Here is a 23,449-nt window from a genome sequence, read left to right as displayed (position 1 = left end):
GTGTATCCATGTGTGTCTGCTATGTGTGTATATGTGCTCAGTGTGTGTGTGTATATACATGCATGTGCGCTGTGTGTATGCGCCCAGTGTATCCATGTGTGTCTGCTATGTGTGTATATGGGCTCAGTGTGTGTGTATATACATGCATGTGCGCTGTGTGTATGCGCCCAGTGTATCCATGTGTGTCTGCTATGTGTGTATATGTGCTCAGTGTGTGTGTCTATATACATGCATGTGCGCTGTGTGTATGTGCCCAGTGTATCCATGTGTGTCTGCTATGTGTGTATATGTGCTCAGTGTGTGTGTATACATGCATGTGTGCTATGTGTGTATGCGTCAGTGTATCCATGTGTGTCTGCTATGTGTGTGTGTGTGTGTGTGTGTAACCGTACACTGTACAGGACAGTGGCTGCGCCGCAACTTCCTGGTCACATGAAAACACGTGATCGGAGGTTGTTGCGCGGCAACTGTAGTGTACACAGTGCACGGGAGCGCGCCGGATGCGACAAAGTGGAGAAAAGGTAAGCGACAGTGCTGACATGTGCTGGGAGCCGGGGTAAGCTAGTAACCATCTTACACATCGGTAACTAAGGAAAGCGGTTTCTATAGTTACACGATATGTACTATGGATACCAGCCTACGCCGGTTCCGGCACACGTGTGCTAGTGGCTTTTCTCCACTTTGTCTTGCGGTGTGGGCTTCGGGTGCTGCAGCAGTCACCTGGGTGTCGGGCGTCTCTGTGTGGGTTCGGGGAATGCGTGCGGGGGGACAGGGCCAGGGTGAGCATCCAATGCGTGAAGGGGCGGGGCCTGGCCAAGCGTCCAATGCATGCAGGGTGCCGGGGCGAGCGGCCAATCCATTGGGGGCGGGGCCAGGGCGAGCCAAGCGGCCAATCCGTGCTCGGGGGGCGGGGCCATGCCGAGCCCAGCGGCCAATCCGCTGGTTGTCACCGTAAGGACACAATTTTGGAGCAAGACAGACAGACAGACAGACAGACAGACAGAATAAGGCAATTATATATATAGATTAGTTTGGTTCTTTTAGACTTATATGGAGTTCGGTGTCCGTGGTCAAGTTCAGGGTCAAATTCGGCTGCGGAACCAGATTTTTTTTTTTAATCCTTGTTGGTTTGATGAGCCCAAATATCCACTAGTTCACTCATCACTAATTTGAGATATTTAACAAGATATATGAATTACCATACAATATATCCAGAAAGAAATTGTAATGAAACTCTTGTAAAAAAAAAAAATAGAAAACAGCACCTTTACTTAATATTAGCGTTTAATTTTAGAAATGTTATCTTGCAAATCATTTTTTTATTTTTTTTCTGCTAGAATATTAGACAATCCAGCAACTCATCATGACCAGATGAGATCATTTTTTTTTCGAAATCTGTTATACATTAGAAATATTACAATATTACAAAAGAAAAATAAAGTGTCTATAATTTCACTTCATACATATACAATTCTGCATTAAAATTGGTCAGTTTAGATCCTTAAGGCCACGTCTCACTAAGTGACATCGCTAGCGACATCGCTGCTGAGTCACGTTTTTTGTGACGCAACAGCGATCTTGCTAGCGATGTCGCTGTGTGTGACATCCAGCAATGACCTGGCCTCTGCTGTGAGGTCGCCGGTCGTTGCTGAATGTCCTGCACCATTTTTTCGTTGTGGCTCTCCCTCTGTGAAACTCACATCGCTGTGTTTGGTAGCGAGAGAGCAACGATCTGAATGTGCAGGGAGCAGGGAGCCAGCTTCTGCGGACGCTGGTAACCAAGGTACACATAGGGTAACAAAGCAAAGCATTTTGCTTGGTTACCTGATATTTACTTTGGTTACCAGCATCCGCAGCTTCTAGAAGCCGGCTCCCTGTTCCCTGCACACGCAGACAAGGTACACATCGGGTACCTATAAGCAAAGCGCTAAGATGGTCAATTTTTTTTTACTACAAGCTGTACGCTATATAAGAATGTAAGATGAATGCTCTCACAGCAAAGGAATGACAGCAAATATGAAACAAGAAAGTCAATTGCTAGCTTGCTTATTTTTACGTTGTCAAGTAACTGTGACATTGACCATCATCATTTCTCACGAGATGTGAAGTAGGGAAGTCAAGAAGTCTGGTGTCAAATACCAAGAAGGTACCTCAAAGGTAGAGGGGATAAAGAGAAAAACAGGTTGCAGTCTACAGTGAAGGAAATAATTATTTGAACCCTTGCTGATTTTGTAAGTTTTCCCACTGACATGGACATGGAAATTAAAGACATTAACAGTTTATAATTATAAGGGTAGATTAATTTTAACAGTGAGAGATAGAATATCCTAAATAAAATCTAGAAAATCACATTGTATAAATTATATAAATTTATTTGCATTTTGCAGAGTGAAATAAGTATTTCATCCCTCTGGCAAACATGACTTAATACTTGGTGGCAAAACCCTTGTTGGCAAGCAAAGCAGTCAAATGTTTTTTGTAGTTGATGATGAGATTTGCGCACATGTCAAGAGGAATTTTGCTCCACTCCTTTTTGCAGATCACTTCTAAATCATTAAGATTTTGAGATTGTTGGTTGGCAACTCTGAGCTTTAGCTCCCTCCATAAGTTTTCTATGGGATTAAGGTCTGGAGACTGACTAGGCCACTCCATGACCTTAATGTGCTTCTTTTTGAGCCACTCCTTTGTTGCCTTGGCTATATATTTTGTGTCATTGTGGTGCTGGAAGTCCCAGCCACAACCCATTTTTAATGTCCTGGCAGAGAGAAGGAGGTTGTCACTCTGGATTTTACGGTACATGGCTCCATCTATTGTCCCACTAATGCAGTGCAGTAGTACTGTGCCATTAGCAGTGAATACCCCCAAAACATAATGCTTCCACCTCCATGCTTCACAGTGGGGACTTTGTTCTTTGGGTCATAGGCAGCATTTCTCTTCATCCAAACATGGTGAGTTGAGTTAAGGCCAAAGAGCTCAATTTTTGTTTCACTTGACCACAGCACCTTCTCCCAAACACTGTCAGAATCATCCAGGTGTTCATTGGCAAATTTCAAATGGGCCTGCACATGTGCCTTCTTGAGCAGTGGAACTTCATGGGCTCTGTAGGATTTTAATCCATTACAACCTAATGTGTTACCAATCGTTTTCTTGGTGACAGTGGTCCCAACTGCCTTGAGATTATTAACAAGTTTCCCCTGTGTAGTTTTAGGCTAATCTCTCCCCTTCCTCATGATCCTGGATACCCCATGAGGTGAGATTTTGCATGGTGCCCCAGATCGATGATGATTGCCACTCCTTTGTATTTCTCACATTTTCTTACTATTGCACCAACAGTTGTCTCCGTCTCACCCAACGGCTTACTTATGGTTTTGTAGCCCATTCCTTGTGCAGGTCTATGATCTTGTCCCTGACAACCTTAGAAGGCTCTTTGGTCTTACCCATGTTGTAGAGTTTAGAGTCTGACTGATTAATTGAGTCTGTGGACAGGAATCTTTTATACAGGTGACAATTTAAGACAGATGTCTTTAATGCAGGTAAGAGTTTAATGGGAGCTTTTAAGTGTTCTGTCAGAGCCAGAACTCTTAATGGTTGGTAGGGGATCAAATAGGTATTTCTCTCTGCAAAATGCAAATATATTTATATAATTTATACAATGTGATTTTCTGGATTTTTTGGGGATATTCTTTCACTGTTAAAATTAACCTACCCTTAAAATTATAGACTGTTAATTTCATTGTCAGTGGGCAAGCTTACAAAATCAGCAAGGGATCAAATATTTATTTCCTTCACTGTAAGTCCAAAAAAAGTTACAGATTGAAACAAAAGGGGCTTGGCAAATGAATACGCAAAGGCAACATCCGAGGTCAAACGATTAGAGATCAGAACAGCAGAACACAAAAGCACAGGGCACACATACCAATGAGCAAAACTATGACTGGCAATGGTCTCACCACTGCAAGCCAATTAAATAGTCAGGCAAACTTCCATTAAGGGTGACACCTGGTAGGAATCCTAAGCAGGCAATCCTGAATAGCATGAGGAAAATCAGCATGGCCCAGTCATTGATTGGGTGGCTTAGTTTACCATACACAATACTAACAACCCTGAACATCCATCCCAACTATTGTGTGGCTGAGCTGTCACTCAGTGAGCGTTGGATTTGTGACAGTAATTATATAAATTTCATAACAAGAGAATAACCTTTTATGTTTGGGAGGCATGAATCTTGCCTCATAATCTTTTAACAGATATCATATTTTTAAGTGATATGTTAATAAGCTACATAGTACATTGTGTATGTGTACTAAGTCACTCTATGTATCTTCATTATCCATTATGGACTACCACAACTCCCATCATACATTACCTACAATATTTGTGCAACGAAAGAAATATAAGCTTACATTTTTGTGTATAAATATTTTAAGTAAACTTACAACTATATATTATGTGAAACAATTAAGAAATGTTAAAACACTATACTCAATTAAAAAGTTATATGTTTCTAGTTGCAAAATGCCACCATCAATATTACTTCTAGTTGTTATAAATTGTACTTTATGGATCAATGCAATTTAAAAGGCTTAGTCAGGTATAAATACATATTATGAGCACCTAAGAAATGCCAGATTATCATCTTTTTGGGGCTTAATGAACAACAGAGAAGTTCAGTTCATTATGACATATAACAACACCCAAGACAGTCACAACAGACTTCAATGAAGTGAAAGGCAACAACTTCAGGAACATATAAAAACGACAAAAAAGAGAAGTCTTTGGATTTGCCTCATATACCATTATATCCCATGGCCCAAAAACCACCAACAACAATGCAAATTGCACATAGAAAAATCTTTAATTGATTGGGTCAAGCATATAATTTTACATGGGATATAAAACATTATAACAGGTAAGGAGGTAAAAAGACACATGAGAGCGAACAAGAAATCCCCATGTGAGGCTGCATGGATCTAGCAGGGTAAACACAAGGGTATATTCCCAGCAGGGCCAGTGTAAGTGCCTTCACAGCAAACAGATTCAATGTGAAAGACAGAGCAGTACTAAGTAAAGAATCATAGGCACATTTACCCAAACACATAGCCCGGCAAGGAATCCACCAAATGTAAAACTCACATGCAGACGCCCTTGCCGGGCTATGTGTTTGGGTAAATGTGCCTATGATTCTTTACTTAGTACTGCTCTGTCTTTCACATTGAATCTGTTTGCTGTGAAGGCACTTACACTGGCCCTGCTGGGAATATACCCTTGTGTTTACCCTGCTAGATCCATGCAGCCTCACATGGGGATTTCTTGTTCGCTCTCATGTGTCTTTTTACCTCCTTACCTGTTATAATGTTTTATATCCCATGTAAAATTATATGCTTGACCCAATCAATTAAAGATTTTTCTATGTGCAATTTGCATTGTTGTTGGTGGTTTTTGGGCCATGGGATATAATGGTATATGAGGCAAATCCAAAGACTTCTCTTTTTTGTCGTTTTTTTCATTATGACATATGCGGTTTAAATGTCTAATTAGTTATAGTAAAAGACCAAAATGTCAAACCAGCTCATAACTTTTGTACATAATTAGAAATAGGACTTATAAGCACAGTGTTCATTAATGTCAATGTTTTCTATGAATATATGTTGAGTTAATTTCTAATTAAGTCAAGTCTAATCAATTTTTTGATGTAGCTACATAGTACGATCATATCTGTGTATGCCAATTGGGACTTTAACAAATTGACATTGATATTGCTTAAAGGGTAACTACTTTAAGTAACTTTTCAGGATAAGCTGAGATGTCTGTGTATATGAGGAATAACACTATTTATGTCCATTATGACTTGCAAACTCCATGTTCACCAATTATCCCAATTTCATGCTGTATCTTTTAATTTGCAATTAACTCTAAGCTAGTGGGAAGAGACTAGCTATTACGATATCTCTCATATACAGCACAGTTCATAGAGAGGAATGCCTGCTCTTAATTCCATAGTTAGCACATAGAAAAAGGCAGCAACAGTATGGAGGAAATTATCCAGAAGTATTAAGCAAATCCAACTGTAGGGTAAAGCAAAAAAAGACTCATTCAGGATCATTCTGCACGGTGGCTCAGTGGTTAGCATTGCAGTCTTGCAGCCCTGAGGTTCTGTTCAAATGCCCCAAGAACAACATCTGCAAGGAGTTTGTATGTTCTCCCCGTGTTTGTGTGGGTTTCCAGTTTTCTCCCATACTCCAAAAACATACTGATAGGGGATTTTGTTTGTGAGCCCTAATGGAGACATTGATGATCACATCAGTAAAGTGCTATATAAGTGAGTAAAGTAAATAAATAAATTCTGTGTCTCGATCTGGAAGTGTAACTTGACATCTTACCTAAATGGCAGTCTGTCTTGCCTTGTGGAAGATGGATTTCAGATGCTCTCTAAGTGCATGGTAAGATCAAGAGACAGAGAAGGTTAAGAAGCAGCTCATATGTGGGGAAAGAAATAATATTGAGGTTTATTTGATATACGCAACTCGCTGAAAAAAATTGCCTTCTGTCATTTTACTCAAAGCAAACAAGCATAAAAGCAACACACGTTTCTAGTTCCAGTGCCACTCTTCTAGAAACACATACAAAAATACTAATGAGGTGGTACTTTATACAGACCCATTATTATCCATATTTTCCTCCCTTCTAAAAACCTAATTGCAGCCAATTGGAAGAAAATCGACGTTCACAATATATCACAAATTATTAAAACTCTCCCTTCATGAAAAATATGAAAAACATTATGCTATTGCAAATAATTTATTCGCCCCATAGTACAAACGATGGAATCCATGGAACCAATTTCGAGAAGGGATCACGTGAACAAATATTTGTGCATCATAATTTACATCACATAGGGGTATCTTCTTACAACTCATGAATAAATATGTTCATTTAATTTGTCGCCACAGATAAGATCACTTATTCGATCGCATGTAATTTGTATATATGTTTCAGTTATAGGTAATGATTGATTAAACCTTGTTCTCCCTTACCCTGAACTCACCTCTTCTTTTGTGTTTTGTCAGTGTATTCTTGGCAATTCTTGGCTTTTTCCTGTCTGAGATGAACTCATCAAGAGACTTTGTAATTTGTATAGATAATTTAATGGGATAAACAGGGGGATAGCTCTAAAGGAGCATAAAATATTAGTTAATAAAATCATCTTGAATGTCATAATTTTTCCCAACCAGCTTATATTGTTCCTGGGCATTTCTGTAATTTTTCTCTGAGTAATCTTGACTAGGTCCTCCATATTTGTTTCCATTAAAGAATAGAGGTTATCGGTAATTTTGATCCCTAAATACGTAAATGAGTTTTCTTCTTTCCAAGTAAAGGAGGAAACTTTTTTAACGAGACTAATAGTACTAATTTTCAGGAAAAAGTGAAGAATTTTAGATTTATTGTTGTTTAATTTATAATAAGAGGCCTTTGAATAGTCATTCAGAATGTTTTGGGCTTCTATGATAGAGTTTAAGGGGTCAGAGAGGGAAAGAAAAATGTCATCCGCAAAAAGCCCAATTTTATGGTGGTGGTTACTTGTTTTTATATCTAATATGTTGGGATTGTTTCTGATTAATTTTGCACGGGGCTCTATAGCCAGGATGAAAAGGAGGGGAGAAAGGGGGCATCCTTGTCTGGTACCATTTGTAATTGGGAAGGGGTTTGATAAGTGATTATTGGTGTATATTTTTGCAGTGGGATTAGAATAGAGGGCCAAAATGGTTTTAACAATTTTTTTGTCGAATCCAAATTTATATAAGCCAATTCCAAATATTTCCAATTGATTCGATTAAAAGCCTTCTCTGCGTGCAATGCCAGCAGCAGAGAAGGGATTGATATTGGAGACTAGATTTATTACTCTCCTTGTATCATCAGAGGTCTGTCGGTTTTCCACGAATCCCATCTGGTCATTTTTGACAATTTCAGGTAGTATTTTTTTAACCTGTCCGCGATCATGATGGCATAAATTTTTACTTTGGTATTTATCAAAGATATAGGCCTGTAATTGCTTACGAGGTCTTCATTTCCCTTTGATTTTGGGATCATAATAATTGTGGCTTCTAGCATTTCTTTGGAAAATGTTCCTGTGTCAGCGGCGTTATTAAAAATCTTGACCAGATGGGGGGAGAGGACAAGGGGAAAAGTTTTATAGTAGTCATTGGTAAACCCATCTGGATTTTTTGGATTTTAAGTTTAATATTGCTCTAATAATTTCTGTATCCGTAAATGGGGAGTTAAGAGTGTCTAGTTGTTGTTTTCTTTTCAATGTATTTTTCATATGTTGGGGAGTTTAAAAGGAAGGAGTTACATTTCCATAGGAAATTGTTTGAAGAGAGAGTATTTAGGCATACGTCACATATTATTGGGGAATGATCCAAAAAAGATTTTGCTAAAACATCAATTTTTTGGGATTTTAGAGATCGTGAATGAGTCCGTTAGTATTAGCTCAATTCGGGAAAATGTGTTGTAGATGTTGGAATTCTTTTGATGTAGAGTTTATACACCTAAAGGCATCAAGAAGTTCCTCTCTTTGTAACCAATGTTTCAAACAGCGCTTTTGTCTTTCCTGAGCTGTTGAATCAAGTACATTGTCTGGGACAAGATTGAAATCACCCAAGAATATAAGATCGCCTTGTTTGACCACCTGGACCAACTCGTATAGTTCATCCAGAAAGCCAATTTGGGTGTGGTTGGGAGCATACACATTAACTATAGTGCAGGAATGATTATTTATTAAACAGGTGATGACAATATACCTACCTTAAACAGATTTAATTTGTTTTCATCTGACCACAACATTTTAGACCAATCTGTCTTTTTCCATTGGCTGTGTTCTTTGGCAAACTCAGGTCAGACCTTCCTGTTCTTTGCAGAGATGAAAGGCTTCTTGAATGCAACTCGTGCATTCAAGCCTACTGCTCTTACCCATCGCACCACAGTTTGGAGACTCACCTTGACCTCATATTCTTTGTTCATTTAGTGCAAAATCTGTTCAGCACTTTTATGCTCATCAGTAAAGTTGAGCGCGGTTTGCGGTTCTCCAGTTCGCGGTTCGAGTGATTTTGGGGGCTGTTCTAGATCGAACTAGAACTCGAGCTTTTTGCTAAAGTACGATAGTTCTAGTTACGTTCAAGAACGGTTCTAGCAGCAAAAAGCAGGGCTTTTTACAGCTACAGTGTGCAGGAGCCATCGCAGGCAACCTGGCAGAAGCTGGTAACCAAGATAAACATCGGGTATCCAAGCAAAGCGCTTTGGTTAGTAACCCGATATTTATCCTAGTTAGGTGTGCAGGAAGCCGACACTTCCCCGTTCAGCTAGCTCCACCCCTCCTGCACGCGGCATGTGTACACACACACACACACACACACACTCACACTCACCTGTCCCCAGCCATGCAGTCCACGACACTGACGTCCTCAGTGCCACATGACCCTGCTAGGCTCCACCCACTTTGCACTCCGCCACCAGCACACATGGCTCCGCCCACCTGGCACTCTGCACACATGGTCCCGCTAGGCTCCACCCACCTGACACTCTGCACACATGGTCCCACTAGGATCCGCCCACCTGGCACTCTGCACACATGGTCCCGCTAGGCTCTGCCCACCTGACACTCTGCACACATTACCCTGCTAGACTCCGCCACCTGGCACTCTGCACACATGGTCCCGCTAGGCTCCGCCCACCTGGCACCCTGCACACATGGTCCCGCTAGGCTCCGCCCACCTAGCACTCTGCACACATTTCCCCGCTAGGCTCCGCCCACCTGGCACTCGCCACACGTTGGCACTCTGCACACATGGTCCCGCTAGGCTCCGCCCACCTGGCACTCTGCACACATGGTCCCGCTAGGCTCCGCCCACCTGGCACTCTGCACACATTTCCCTGCTAGGCTCCACCCACCTGGCACTCTTCACACATAGTCCCGCTCGGCTTACCTGCGGTGATGAAGTCCCGACCTCAGCGCTGTCACTGTCCTCCATGGCCGCCGCTTGTCACATCACCTTCTCTCGCTTCCGACCCGAGACTGACTAGTGGTGACGTCATGGGCCTCTCGCGATACTTGGCTGTGAAGGTCATTGAACTCAGTGACAGGTGCTGTCAGCAGTGCAGGAGATCAGCGCAGGTAATGTACCTCGCTGACAGCAGCACTTGTCATCCCCTGCAGTGACCTGGGCTGATCCATTGATGTTAGCTCAGGTCACTGCACTGCTCTCCCAGCCAATGGGGAACATCCTGCTCTTCATTGACTGGGACAGTGTGGATCGTCATGGCAACCCCTTGGATTACACCAGACCTGGATTTGTTTTTCTTTCTAATAAATTGGTTAAAGAGGGAATGTATTGGGGAGTGTTTTTTCAAATAAAAATGTGTTTGTCGTCTATTTTTTTTTATTACTGACTGTGTTGTTGATGTCGGGTATCTGATAGACGCCTGATCTCACCAACCCCAGGGCTTGATGCCAGGTGACATTACACATCTGGTATTAACCCCATATATTACCCCGTTTGCCACCGCACCAGGGCACGGGATGAGCTGGGGCGAAGCACCAGGATTGGCGCATATAATGGATGCGCCACTTCTGGGGTGGCTGCGGCCTGCTATTTTTAGGCTGGGGAGAGTCCAATAACCATGGACTTCCCTAGTCTGAGAATATCAGACCCCAGCTGTTTGCTTTACCTTGGCTGGTGATCCAATTTTGGGGGGACCCCTACGTGTTTCTTTTTTTTAATTACTTATTTAATTTAAAATAACAGCGTGGGGTGCCCTCAGTTTTGGATTAGCAGCCAAGGTGAGGCTGCCAGCTGTGGTCTGCAGGCTGCAGCCGTCTGCTTTACCCTAGCTGGCTACAAAAATAGGGGAAACCCCACTTCATTTTTTTTTTTCATTTTTTTGGCTAAATACAAAGCTAAGCACCCCTTAGTGCCACATGAATGGCACCAAAGGGTGCAAAATTACAAAATGCAGGAGAGTGGGATATTATGTGTCTTTCTGCCATTATAATGACAGAAAAGACTGATATGAAGTGTACAAGCACAGGAAAATCACCAGAGAGCTCTACGCTGTGAAAAGCAGTAGAAAATGGCACTGGAGTGAACATGTGACCGTCTCATGTAGGTTGAAGCTATGGATCCTGGGTAAATTTATGTATTTTCCCTCCTTCAGTTTTTTTGCAGTACACAAAAAAACGGAAGGCACACGGATGACAAACAGATGACATACGGACCGTCTACGGAACGGAAACGGATGCCACACGGATGCACCCGTGAAAAAAAACGGACTGTTTTTTGCAGACCACAAAAATGGATCGGTCGTGTTAATGTAGCCTTATTCTGATCTGCCGTTTATAAACAGCAGGCAGAAATAAGTGAATAACGCCCCCCAGCGTCAGAAAATCTCCGGGGTTTCAGGGCTAGCTGAGACCCTGGAGATCATGATTCAGGACGGTTTTTCCGGTTCACGCTCACATGATCACAGGTATACACCGTATACCGATGATCACGTTACAGTAAATGACAGTGTCGGTAAAAAATTATTTATCTCCCATCTGGCATGAACAAACATGATAAATCTCCTCCCCGGTCCCCTTCGGTCCCCCGGTGTCGCCAAAGTGCCCCCCCTGATGCCCTCCCAGAAATCCAAGATGGCCGCGCGCACAGCAGCGTTGATCTGCCCACGGCCCTCTCCTTCACAATAGACGCTGCCGCATGCACAGAGCGGCTGTCTGCTCAGCTTCCTGTGTTCAGACACAGTGAGTGGTGGTTATGCATCTGTAAGCTAAATGGGCGGCACGGTGGCTCAGTGGTTAGCAGTAGCACTGCAGTCTTGCAGCGCTGGGGTCCTGGGTTCAATTCCCACCAAGGACACCATCTGCAAGGAGTTTGAATGTTCTCCACGTGTTTGCGTGGTTTTCCTTCGGGTACTCCGGTTTCCTCCCACACTCCAAAGACATACAGCGCTATGGAATTAATAGCGCTATATAAATAAATAAATTATTATTATTACTGCAATGCCCTGCTCATGAGGTAAGGAACATAATTGATCAGGAGAGCTATATACTACATTTCCAAATGGAGGCATTTGATTTTATAGTTGCCCTGCTGAACGACTACCAAACATGAGAGTCCGTTATACGCCACGAGAAAACACATCTAAATAGCGAGCTCTGTTGTTAAGTATTCATTCAGCTCGATAACTGGACTTAAAGGGGTATTCCATCTCCAAGATCCTATCCCCAATATATAGTAGGTGGAATAGCAATAATATCAGCAAATACCAATATTTGGAAATGTAGAATATTTCTCCTGATTAGGCATGCCCTTACCTCATGAGCAGGGCATTGCAGCTTTGGTCGCAACCACTATGACATGGACTCTGCTGCTGTGGACCCGGGGAGAGTGAGTGCAGATTCATTGCACCCACACTACTCACATGAAGGGTCTGCACTCCTAGAAAATGGGGGATACGTTCCCTGAGTGTTCCCCCCCATATTCTAGACGGTCCAGAGTCGTCGTGGGACCCCTTTATTTTTTTTCTTACAATAAATTGGTGAAAGAGGAAATGTTTTGGGGACTGTTTTTTCAAATAAATTTCTTTTGTCGATTTTTTTTTTTGTTAGTACTGACAGTTTATGATGTTGGGTATCTAATAGTGATGAGCGAGTACTAAAAAGCTCGGGTGCTCGAAGCTCGGGCCGAGCCTCCCAAGATACTCGTGTACTCGGGCCGAGCAACGAGCCCAATGTTATCCTATGGGAGACCCGAGTATTTTTGTGAAATGACCCCCCGGCAGCATGGAGAAACCCTAAAAATGTCACAAAAGTCTCAGAAGAGTGCTCAAATGACATGGCAACAGCATGGGGAAGACCCCTTGAAGCATTTATCACTCAAAAGTCACAGCTGTGAACAATTTTGTCCGCGTTTCACGCCATTTTTACGGACTCACCAGAAAACCTTCCAAAATGACCCCAAAATGATTTTTCATGGCAGAAATGTTAAGGGCACATACGCAATAGTGAGATAGAGCTGGTGTATGTTACTTTTTGAGATTAATACATGAAAGATTTTACGTGAAAACATTGTGTGGCACTCCGATGTCCCTGAGAAGAGACGTACATGAAGGCCTCTTGAGTCTAATGTGCCCATTTTGAGGAAGTGAGTCTTTGTAGTATTTTCCTTTGCCAGGGCAGTCCAAAATTGTGAGGTTCACCAATGCCCCTGCATACAGACGTGCATGAGGGCCTGTAAACCTGAAGTGCCCATTGTAAGGAAGTGGGTCTATTTTAGTATAGCCCTTTGCCAGGGCAGTCAAAAATTGGGAGGCTCCACGTTGTCCCTGGATAGAGACGTGCATGATGGCCTGTAAACCTGAAGTGCCCATTGTAAGGAAGTGGGTCTATTGTAGTATAGCCCTTAGGCAGGGCAGCCAAAAATTGGGAGGCTCCACATTGTCCCTGGATAGAGACGTACATGATGGCCTGTAAACCTGAAGTGCCTATTGTAAGGAAGTGGGTCTATTGTAGTATAGCCCTTAGGCAGGGCAGCCAAAAATTGGGAGGCTCCACATTGTCCCTGGATAGAGACGTGCATGATGGCCTGTAAACCTGAAGTGCCCATTGTAAGGAAGTGGGTCTATTTTAGTATAGCCCTTTGCCAGGGCAGCCAAAAATTGGGAGGCTCCACGTTGTCCCTGGATAGAGACGTGCATGATGGCCTGTAAACCTGAAGTGCCCATTGTAAGGAAGTGGGTCTATTGTAGTATAGCCCTTAGGCAGGGCAGCCAAAAATTGGGAGGCTCCACATTGTCCCTGGATAGAGACGTACATGATGGCCTGTAAACCTGAAGTGCCCATTGTAAGGAAGTGGGTCTATTGTAGTATAGCCCTTAGGCAGGGCAGCCAAAAATTGGGAGGCTCCACATTGTCCCTGGATAGAGACGTGCATGATGGCCTGTAAACCTGAAGTGCCCATTGTAAGGAAGTGGGTCTATTTTAGTATAGCCCTTTGCCAGGGCAGCCAAAAATTGGGAGGCTCCACGTTGTCCCTGGGTAGAGACGTGCATGATGGCCTGTAAACCTGAAGTGCCCATTGTAAGGAAGTGGGTCTATTGTAGTATAGCCCTTAGGCAGGGCAGCCAAAAATTGGGAGGCTCCACATTGTCCCTGGATAGAGACGTGCATGATGGCCTGTAAACCTGAAGTGCCCATTGTAAGGAAGTGGGTCTATTGTAGTATAGCCCTTAGGCAGGGCAGCCAAAAATTGGGAGGCTCCACATTGTCCCTGGATAGAGACGTGCATGATGGCCTGTAAACCTGAAGTGCCCATTGTAAGGAAGTGGGTCTATTGTAGTATAGCCCTTAGGCAGGGCAGCCAAAAATTGGGAGGCTCCACATTGTCCCTGGATAGAGACGTGCATGATGGCCTGTAAACCTGAAGTGCCCATTGTAAGGAAGTGGGTCTATTTTAGTATAGCCCTTTGCCAGGGCAGCCAAAAATTGGGAGGCTCCACGTTGTCCCTGGGTAGAGACGTGCATGAGGGCCTCAAAACATTAAGTGTCCATTGTCAGGAAGTGGGTGTATTATAGTATAGCCCTTAGGCAGGGCAGCCAAAAATTGGGAGGCTCCACGTTGTCCCTGGGTAGAGACGTGCATGAGGGCCTCAAAACATTAAGTGTCCATTGTCAGGAAGTGGGTGTATTATAGTATAGCCCTTAGGCAGGGCAGCCAAAAACTGGGAGGCTCCACGTTGTCCCTGGGTAGAGACGTGCATGAGGGCCTCAAAACATTAAGTGTCCATTGTCAGGAAGTGGGTGTATTATAGTATAGCCCTTAGGCAGGGCAGCCAAAAATTGGGAGGCTCCACGTTGTCCCTGGGTAGAGACGTGCATGAGGGCCTCAAAACATTGTTCCCATTGCAAAGGAGCGGGTCTCCTGTCGTTGTAATGTCCATTCTGCAAAGAATGGGCGAAAAAATTTACCACTGGGGGTATACCTGAAACAAAGGCCTAAGTATTGCAATTTGTAACGGTCATCATCATGGTGGCGCATGAGGAGAAGGAGGAGCAGTCCAGCGATTATCCAAAGTCCAGAAGTGTGTACCCATGGGTGAGTGGAGGTACATGGCAAACTTTAAATTCCGCTCTCATTTGCTGGTGGTGTGGTGAAGTCTGGCCCAATCCAACCCTTGTTCATCTTGATCAGAGTCAGCCTGTCAGCATTTTCAGTTGACAGGCGGGTGCGTTTATCTGTAATGATTCCACCTGCGGCACTAAAAACACGCTCTGACAAAACGCTAGCAGCAGGGCAGGCCAGGACTTCCAAGGCGTAGAGAGCCAATTCATGCCACGTGTGCAGCTTGGATACCCAATAATTGTAAGGCACAGAGGAATGTCGGAGTACAGTTGTTCGATCTGCAAGGTACTCCTTCAGCATCTGGGCAAACTTAGGATTTCTTGTGGCACTACCCCGCACCTCAGGGGCTGTGGTACGTGAGGGGCTGAGAAAACTGTCCCACATCTTAAAGACTGTTCCCCTACCTCTGGCGGATTGGACTTGTGCCTCTCTCGGCTGTACGCCTCGGTTGTCCACTGATTCCTGACCTATGCCGCTAGCGTTTTGTGAGGGGAATGCTTTGCCTACTTCCGTGACTATGGCCTTCCGGAACTGCTGCATTTTGGTTGACCTCTCCTCCACAGGAATAAGAGACAAAAAGTTCTCCTTGTAGCGTGGGTCTAACAGTGTTAACAACCAGTAATGATTGTCGGCCAAGATGTTCTTAACGCGAGGGTCACGAGACAGGCAGCTTACCATAAAGTCAGCCATGTGCGCCAGACTCTTAACAGCCAGGACTTCAGTAGCCTGACCAACAAGATGACTGAACATGCTGTCCTCCTCCTCCTCCTCCTCCTCCTCCTCATCTACCCTGTCCTCTGGCCAGCCACGCTGAACCGAGGATATGACTGGTGTGCATGTCATATCCTCAATTTGGCCGGAGAGTTGCTCCATGTCTTCATCCTCCTCCTCGTCATAGTCCTCCACTGCACGTTGTGATGAGACGAGGCTGGGCTGTGCGTTATCACCCACACCCACTACTGTTTCTTGCTGCAACTCATCGCGCTCCGCCTGCAATGCATCATGTTTGTTTTTCAGCAGAGACCGTTTTAGAAGGCAGAGTAGCGGTATGGTGACGCTAATAATGGTGTCATCACCACTCACCATCTTGGTGGAGTCCTCAAAGTTTTGGAGGATGGTACATAGGTCTGACATCCATCTCCACTCCTCAGGTGTTATGTGTGGAGTTTGACCCATTTCCCGACGGCTTAGGTGATGCAGGTACTCAACAACTGCCCTCTTCTGCTCACATATCCTGACCAACATGTGCAGAGTTGAATTCCAACGCGTGGGGACATCACACACCAGTCTGTGAGCCGGAAGATGCAAACGGCGCTGAAAGCCGGCAAGGCCGGCTGAAGCAGTAGGTGACTTTCGAAAATGTGCAGACAGGCGGCGAACTTTTACCAGCAGATCAGACAGCTCTGGGTATGACTTTAGAAACCGCTGAACCACGAGGTTGAGCACATGGGCCACGCATGGAACATGTGTCAGCTGGCCTCGCCTCAAAGCCGCCACCAGGTTCCGGCCATTGTCACACAAGACCTTTCCTGGCTTTAGGTTCAGAGGTGTGAGCCAGTGATCTGCCTGCTGTTTCAGAGCTGTCCACAGCTCTTCTGCATTGTGGGGTTTGTCACCTATGCAGATTAGCTTCAGCACAGCCTGTTGCCGCTTTGCCGAGGCAGTGCTGCAGTGCTTCCAGCTTGTGACTGGTGTGGAGGGTACAGTGGATGAGGATGCGCAGGAGGAGGAGGAGGCTGAAGAGCATGACATTCCGGAGCTGTAGAGTGTGGGTGAAACACTGACTGAGGTAGGGCCTGCAAACCTTGGTGTGGGAAGGACGTGTTTCGTCCCTCGCTCAGACTGGGTCCCAGCTTCCACAATATTAACCCAGTGTGCCGTCAACGAGATGTAGCGGCCTTGCCCACAAGCACTTGTCCACGTATCTGTGGTTAGGTGGACCTTGGGTGAAACAGCATTGTTCAGGGCACGTGTGATGTTTTGTGACACGTGGTTATGCAACGCGGGGACGGCACACCGGGAGAAATAGTGGCGGCTGGGGACCGAGTAACGTGGGACAGCTGCCGCCATCAGGTCACGGAATGCTTCTGTCTCCACCAGCCTAAAAGGCAACATTTCCAGCGCAAGCAGTCGCGAAATGTTAGCATTTAGAACTGTGGCATGTGGGGTGTTGGCAGTGTATTTGCGCCTGCGTTCAAAGGTTTGCTGAATGGATAACTGAACGCTGCGCTGGGACAAGGACGTGCTTGATGATGGTGTTCTTTCTGCGTAGGCAACTGCAGGTGCAGGAGTGGAGGAGGCTTGTTCGCAGGCAGCATGGACAGGGGATTGGCTCGCATGCACAACCAGCGAAGACGTAGCAGTGACATCAGCAAGCACTGCTCCTCGACTCTGTTGTACTTCCCACAAAGTCGGGTGCTTGGCTGACATGTGCCTGATCATGCTGGTGGTGGTCAGGCTGCTAGTTTTGGTACCCCTGCTGATGCTGGCACGGCAGGTGTTGCAAATGGCCTTTTTTGAATCATCTGGATCCAACTTAAAAAACTGCCAGACTCGGGAAGACCTAACATTTGTACAGGCACCTTGTGTCGTCGTGTTGTTCCGGGGAACGGTTGCCTGACTTCTGCCTGGGGCCACCACCCTGCTTCTTACTGCCTGTTGTGATGCTACGCCTCCCTCCCCCTGTGCACTGCTGTCCTCGCTCTGCATATCCTCCTGCCAGGTTGGGTCAGTTACTGGATCATCCACCACGTCGTCTTCCTCTTCCGCACCCTGCTCCTCCTCCTGACTTGCTGACAATTGTGTCTCATCATCGTCCACCACCACTTGTTGAGACACGTTGCCAACTTCGTGAGAACGTGGCTGCTCAAATATTTGGCCATCTGTACATACGATCTCCTCATGACCCACTTCAACATGAGCTGGCGAGAGGCCAGAATGTGTGAATGGAAACGTGAACAGCTCTTCCGAGTGTCCAAGTGTGGGATCATTAATGTCCGAGGAGGACGTGTACTCAGCCTGGTGGTAGGAAGGAGGATCAGGTTCAGAAATGTGCGGTGCAGTATCACGGCTACTGACACTTGACCGTGTGGAAGACAGAGTGTTTGTGGTGGTGCCAATCTGACTGGAAGCATTATCTGCTATCCAACTAACAACCTGTTCACACTGGTCTTGGTTCAAGAGCGGTGTACTGCTGCGGTCCCCAAGAATTTGGGACAGGACGTGCGAGCGACTAGATGTGGCCCTTTGTTGTGGCGAAATTAGAGCTTGCCCACGACCTCGGCCTCTGCCTGCACCACCATCACGTCCACTTCCTTGTTCCTTGCCAATGCCCTTGCGCATTTTGCAATACTGTGCACTGCTGACGTGTATATTCACTACTTGTGCGTTATATCAAAGTTTCTGGAAATTGCACACAAGTGCACCTGTACGCTGCCACCAACAGGCACACACGTGCGGTTTTAAAAACCAAGCACGGACGCAATAAGAACCTAACAGGTTTTTTTGGGGAGCGACAATTACAGACAAGTCAGACACTAGCTGGACTGTTTTACACTGTGTACACCAGCCCCAGATATGATGAAGGCTGGTATACGGTCACCACTACCCTGCCTGCCTGCCTGCCTGTATACTGGTACAATAGTCCTGACAAGGACTCTTTTGGTCACTAGCCTGTATTCAGACCTGGCTATACCCTGCCTGTATATAGCAACAATAGTCCTGAGAAGGACTCTGCTACTGTACTCCGACCTGGCTATACCCTGCCTGCCTGTATACAACTAGAATAGTCCTGAGAAGGACTTTTAATCATACTGTTTGCAGCCCTGCAACTGAAAAAGCTATAAAGGGCCGCAAAGCTTTCCCTGAATCAGCGACACTCTCCCTGCACTGACAGTCTGGATAGCTGTGAGCAGAGCACAGCGCGCCGGCCGATATAAAGGCTCGGTCACGCTGTGCAGGCCGGCCAATCACTGCAATTCCACAACTAACAGGGCTGTGGCATTGCAGTGGTCTGCCAGCCAATCCCTGCATGAGGGCTGGCTCTCAAAAGAGCGCCAACATGCAGAAATGAAGACCACGAGTACAGCACGAGTATCGCGAGATTACTCGGTCCCCGCCGAGCAGCCCGAGTACAGCGATACTCGTGCGAGTACCGAGTAGTTACAAGCATGCTCGCTCATCACTAGCATCTAATAGACGCCATGACATCACAAACTGCTGGGCTTGATCTCAGGTGACTTTACAGCTAGTATCAAGCCGATTTATTACCCCGTTTGCCACTGCATCAGGGCACGGGATGAGCTGGGGTGAAGCGCCAGGATTGGCACATCTAGTGGATGCGCCACGTCTGGGGTGCCTGCGGCCTGCTATTTTTAGGCTGTGAAGGCCCAATAACTATGGACCTTCCCACCCTGAGAATACCAGACCACAGCTGTCCGCTTTACCTTGGCTGGTGATCCAATTTGGGGGGGACCCTACTTTTTTTGTGTAATTATTAATATTTATAAAATAATTATAAAAAAAGAGCCTGGGGGGACCTCCACATTGGATCCCCAACCACGGTAAAGCTGCCAGCTGTGGTTTTTAGGCTACAGCCGTCTGCTTTACCCTAGCTGGCTATCAAAAATGGGGGGACCCAACGTCATTTTTTTTTTAATTATTTTTTAAATAGAAAAAATTAATGGGCTTCCCTGTATTTTGATTGCCAACCAAGGTAACGGCAGGCAGATAGGGGTGGCAACCCATAGCTGTCTGCTTTATCTGCGCTGAAAATCAAAAATACCGCGGAGCGCTACGTCATTTTTTTTAAATATTTATTTTTACAGCACTGTGATGTCCAGCAATCAAAATACAGGGAAGCCCATTTTGTTTTCAGTTATTTAAATAAATAATTATAAAAAATATATATGGGCTCCCGCTGCATTTTTTGTATTGCTAGCTAAGGGTAATCCAAGCAGCTACTGGCTACTAACCCCCACTGCTTGGTGTTACCTTCACTGGCAATGGAAAATCCAGGGAAGCATTTTTTATTTTTTTTGCCAAAAAACTACAAAAAAAGGACGTGAGCTTCGCCATATTTTTGTATGCTAGCCAGGTATAGCAGGCAGGTGCTGATAAAGTTGGATACAGCGCCAGAAGATGGTGCTTCTATGAAAGTGCCATTTCCTGAGGCGGCTGCAGACTGCAATTTGCAGCAGTGGGGCCCAGAAAGCTCAGGCCAACCTGTGCTGCGGATTCCAATCCCCAGCTGCCTAGTTGTACCTGGCTGGACACAAAAATGGGGCGAAGCCTACGTCATTTGTTTTCTAATTATTTCATTAAATTCATGAAATAATAAAAAAAGGGCTTCCCTTTATTTTTGGTTCCCAGCCGGGTACAAATAGGCAACTGGGGGTTGGGGGCAGCCGTACCTGCCTGCTGTACCTGGCTAGCATACAAAAATATGGCGAAGCCTACATAATTTTTTCAGGGGGCAAAAACCTTCTGCATACAGTTCTGGATGGACTATGCTGAGCCTTGTAGTTCTGCAGCTGCTGTCTGTCTGTATGTAGAAGAGCAGACAGCAGCTGCAGAACTACAAGGCTCAGCATACTCCATCCAGGACTGTATGCAGAAGTTTTTTGCCCACAAAAAAATGACGTCGGCTTTGCCATATTTTTGTATGCTAGCCAGGTACAGCAGGCAGCCACGGGCTGCCTCCAACCCCCAGTTGCCTATTTGTACCCGGCTGGGAACCAAAAATATAGGGAAGCCCGTTTTTTTTAATTATTTCACTTATTTCATGAAATAATTAAAAAACAAATGACGTGGGCTTCGCCCCATTTTTGTGTCCAGCCAGGTACAACTAGGCGCTGGGGATTGGAATCCGCAGCACAGGTTAGCCCGAGGTTTCTGGGTGCCTCTGCTGCGAATTGCAGTCCGCAGCCGCCCCAGAAAATGGCACTTTCATAGAAGCGCCATCATCTGGCGCTGTATCCAACTCTTCCAACAGCCCTGAAGCCGGGTGGCTTGCTGGGTAATAATGAGTTAATACTAGCTTTGTTTTACTAGCTAGTATTAAGCCAGAGATTCTTAATGTCAGGCACGTTTGACCCGGCCATTAAGAATCTCCAATAAAGGGTTAAAAAAAAGACACCACACAGAGAAAAAATACTTTAATAGAAATAAATACACAGACACATTAGAGACTCCATCTTTATTACCCCCTGTCAGCCCTCCACGATCCATGGTCTTCTGTCTTTCTCGTTCAACAAATACAGCTCTGCTCCATCACTGCTGCATGGGGGAAGACGCTGCTTCCCGTGCAGCCTTCACTCCGTGAGAGATCAGTGCTGCTGGCTGTTAGCGGTAACAGCGGTAACGCTGACAGACGCGTTACCATGGCAATGGTGCTCCGATCATGTGATTCCCGGAGCCACGGTTAGCGGTGACGTCACCGCTAACTGCGTTGCTATGGCAATGGTGATCTCCGTTAATGACCGGCTGTGTCAGCCGGTCCCTAACGGAACGGGGAGTTGACCGTGTGCTAGAGCATGTCGCCGGTACACGGCGATACACAAATGTGCACCGTGTACCGGAGAGTGCAATGACAGGACCTAGGACAGGACATGACGTCAAAGCCATGTGACCAGTCTGTAGCCAATGAGATAATAGCCACGTGACTGGTCACATGGCTATTTTGACGACGTCATGGAAGGTCCTGTCAGTGCTGGTTATCGGGAGGACGCAGCGATCATCGGAATTAATAGTGACAGGAGACAGAGTGCAGGACGCATCACGGGCACCGGTAAGTGTTATGGTAATGTTTATTAACTGTATGTGTACATTTATAATGCGTTTTTATGTGTTTGTGATTGCCTCCCATTATTTCCTATTGTTTCGAGTTCGGTTCGTCGAAAGTTCGCCGAACCGAACTCGAACGGGACCTCGGTTCGGTGAACCAAGCTCGAGCCGAACCGCGGCTGGTTCGCTCATCTCTACTCATCAGGTACAGACATTTTCTTAATAATGTGATCAACATTCTAGGTTTGTCAGCTGCTCCATAACCTTCTTTTTCTTTCTTTATTATATGTGACACTTGTTTGTGAGAACAGATGAATTCCATAGCTGCCTGTTTTTAGCTTTTGCCTGACTTCACTCTCAGAATCATAAGTTTCCTGACATCTGGTTATAAATTTGGCTTTGTCTTTGCCATATTTTATCCAAGAAACATAAACACACAAAAAAATATTTAGCCAAAATTAGACTACCCATGACAAAATTTGCAAAACATTTCACCCAGCAAATGTGGAAAACTGACACATAAAGGGATAAAATAATGGCAAACACTATGTTTATCCTTTGAGCTGACAACCATTTGCTTCCGTTTACTAATATCACCAGGAAAATGGCTTCACAACAACCTGACAAAAGTAGTCTCACTTTTAAAAAACAAGGCAAAACTTTTGGTCACTACTATACCTGCAGGCAAGTTGCATGATCCTCCACATGATGCTAAAGCACAAGCTGTTGAATATTTTTCTAAACTGTAAAAGGCCATCAAAAGGTAAAAAGAAATCCTTACAGTCTCCTTACCACTCACACCTCTAAGGGTGGCTTTACATGCTGCGATATCTGGCCCGATATCGCTAGCATGAGACCCGCCCCCATCGTTTGTGCGCGACGGGCATGTCGCTGCCCGTCGCGCACAAAATCGCGCACCCCCATCACACATACTTGCCTGCCCTTTGACATCGCTGTGACCAGCGAACCGCCTCCTTTCTAAGGGGGCGGTCCGTTCGGCGTCACAGCGATGTCACAAATCGGCCGCCCAATGAAAGCGGAGGAGCAGAGATGAGCGGGACATAACATCCCGCCCACCTCCTTCCTTCCGCATTGTGGCCAGAGGCAGGTAAGGAGATAATCCTCGTTCCTGCGGCGTCACAAGTAGCGATGCGTGCTGCCGCAGGGACGAGGATCAACTTCACCCCAGCGACAGCAGCAATAACTGGCAGCGGACCCCCATGTCAGCGAGGAGCGATTTTGGATGTTTTTGCAACGATCCAAAATCGCTCCTAGAAGTCACACGCTACGACATCGCTACAGCGGCCGGATGTACGTCACAAAATCCGTGACCCCAACGAGATCGCTGTAGCGAAATCGTAGCGTGTAAAGCCCGCTTAAGCATAATCTAAGCATACTAAAGGACATTAAATTCATGAAACATAACTTCTCCCAAGGTTGAATTTCACAGGAAAATTCATAAGAACATCTGAATTTGAATTGTCCTTTTCTGT

This window comes from Anomaloglossus baeobatrachus, chromosome 6, assembly GCF_048569485.1.
Source record: "Anomaloglossus baeobatrachus isolate aAnoBae1 chromosome 6, aAnoBae1.hap1, whole genome shotgun sequence".
NCBI lineage: Eukaryota > Metazoa > Chordata > Amphibia > Anura > Aromobatidae > Anomaloglossus > Anomaloglossus baeobatrachus.
The sequence above is the reverse complement of the archived record's forward strand: the minus strand, read 5'-3'. Positions refer to the sequence as shown.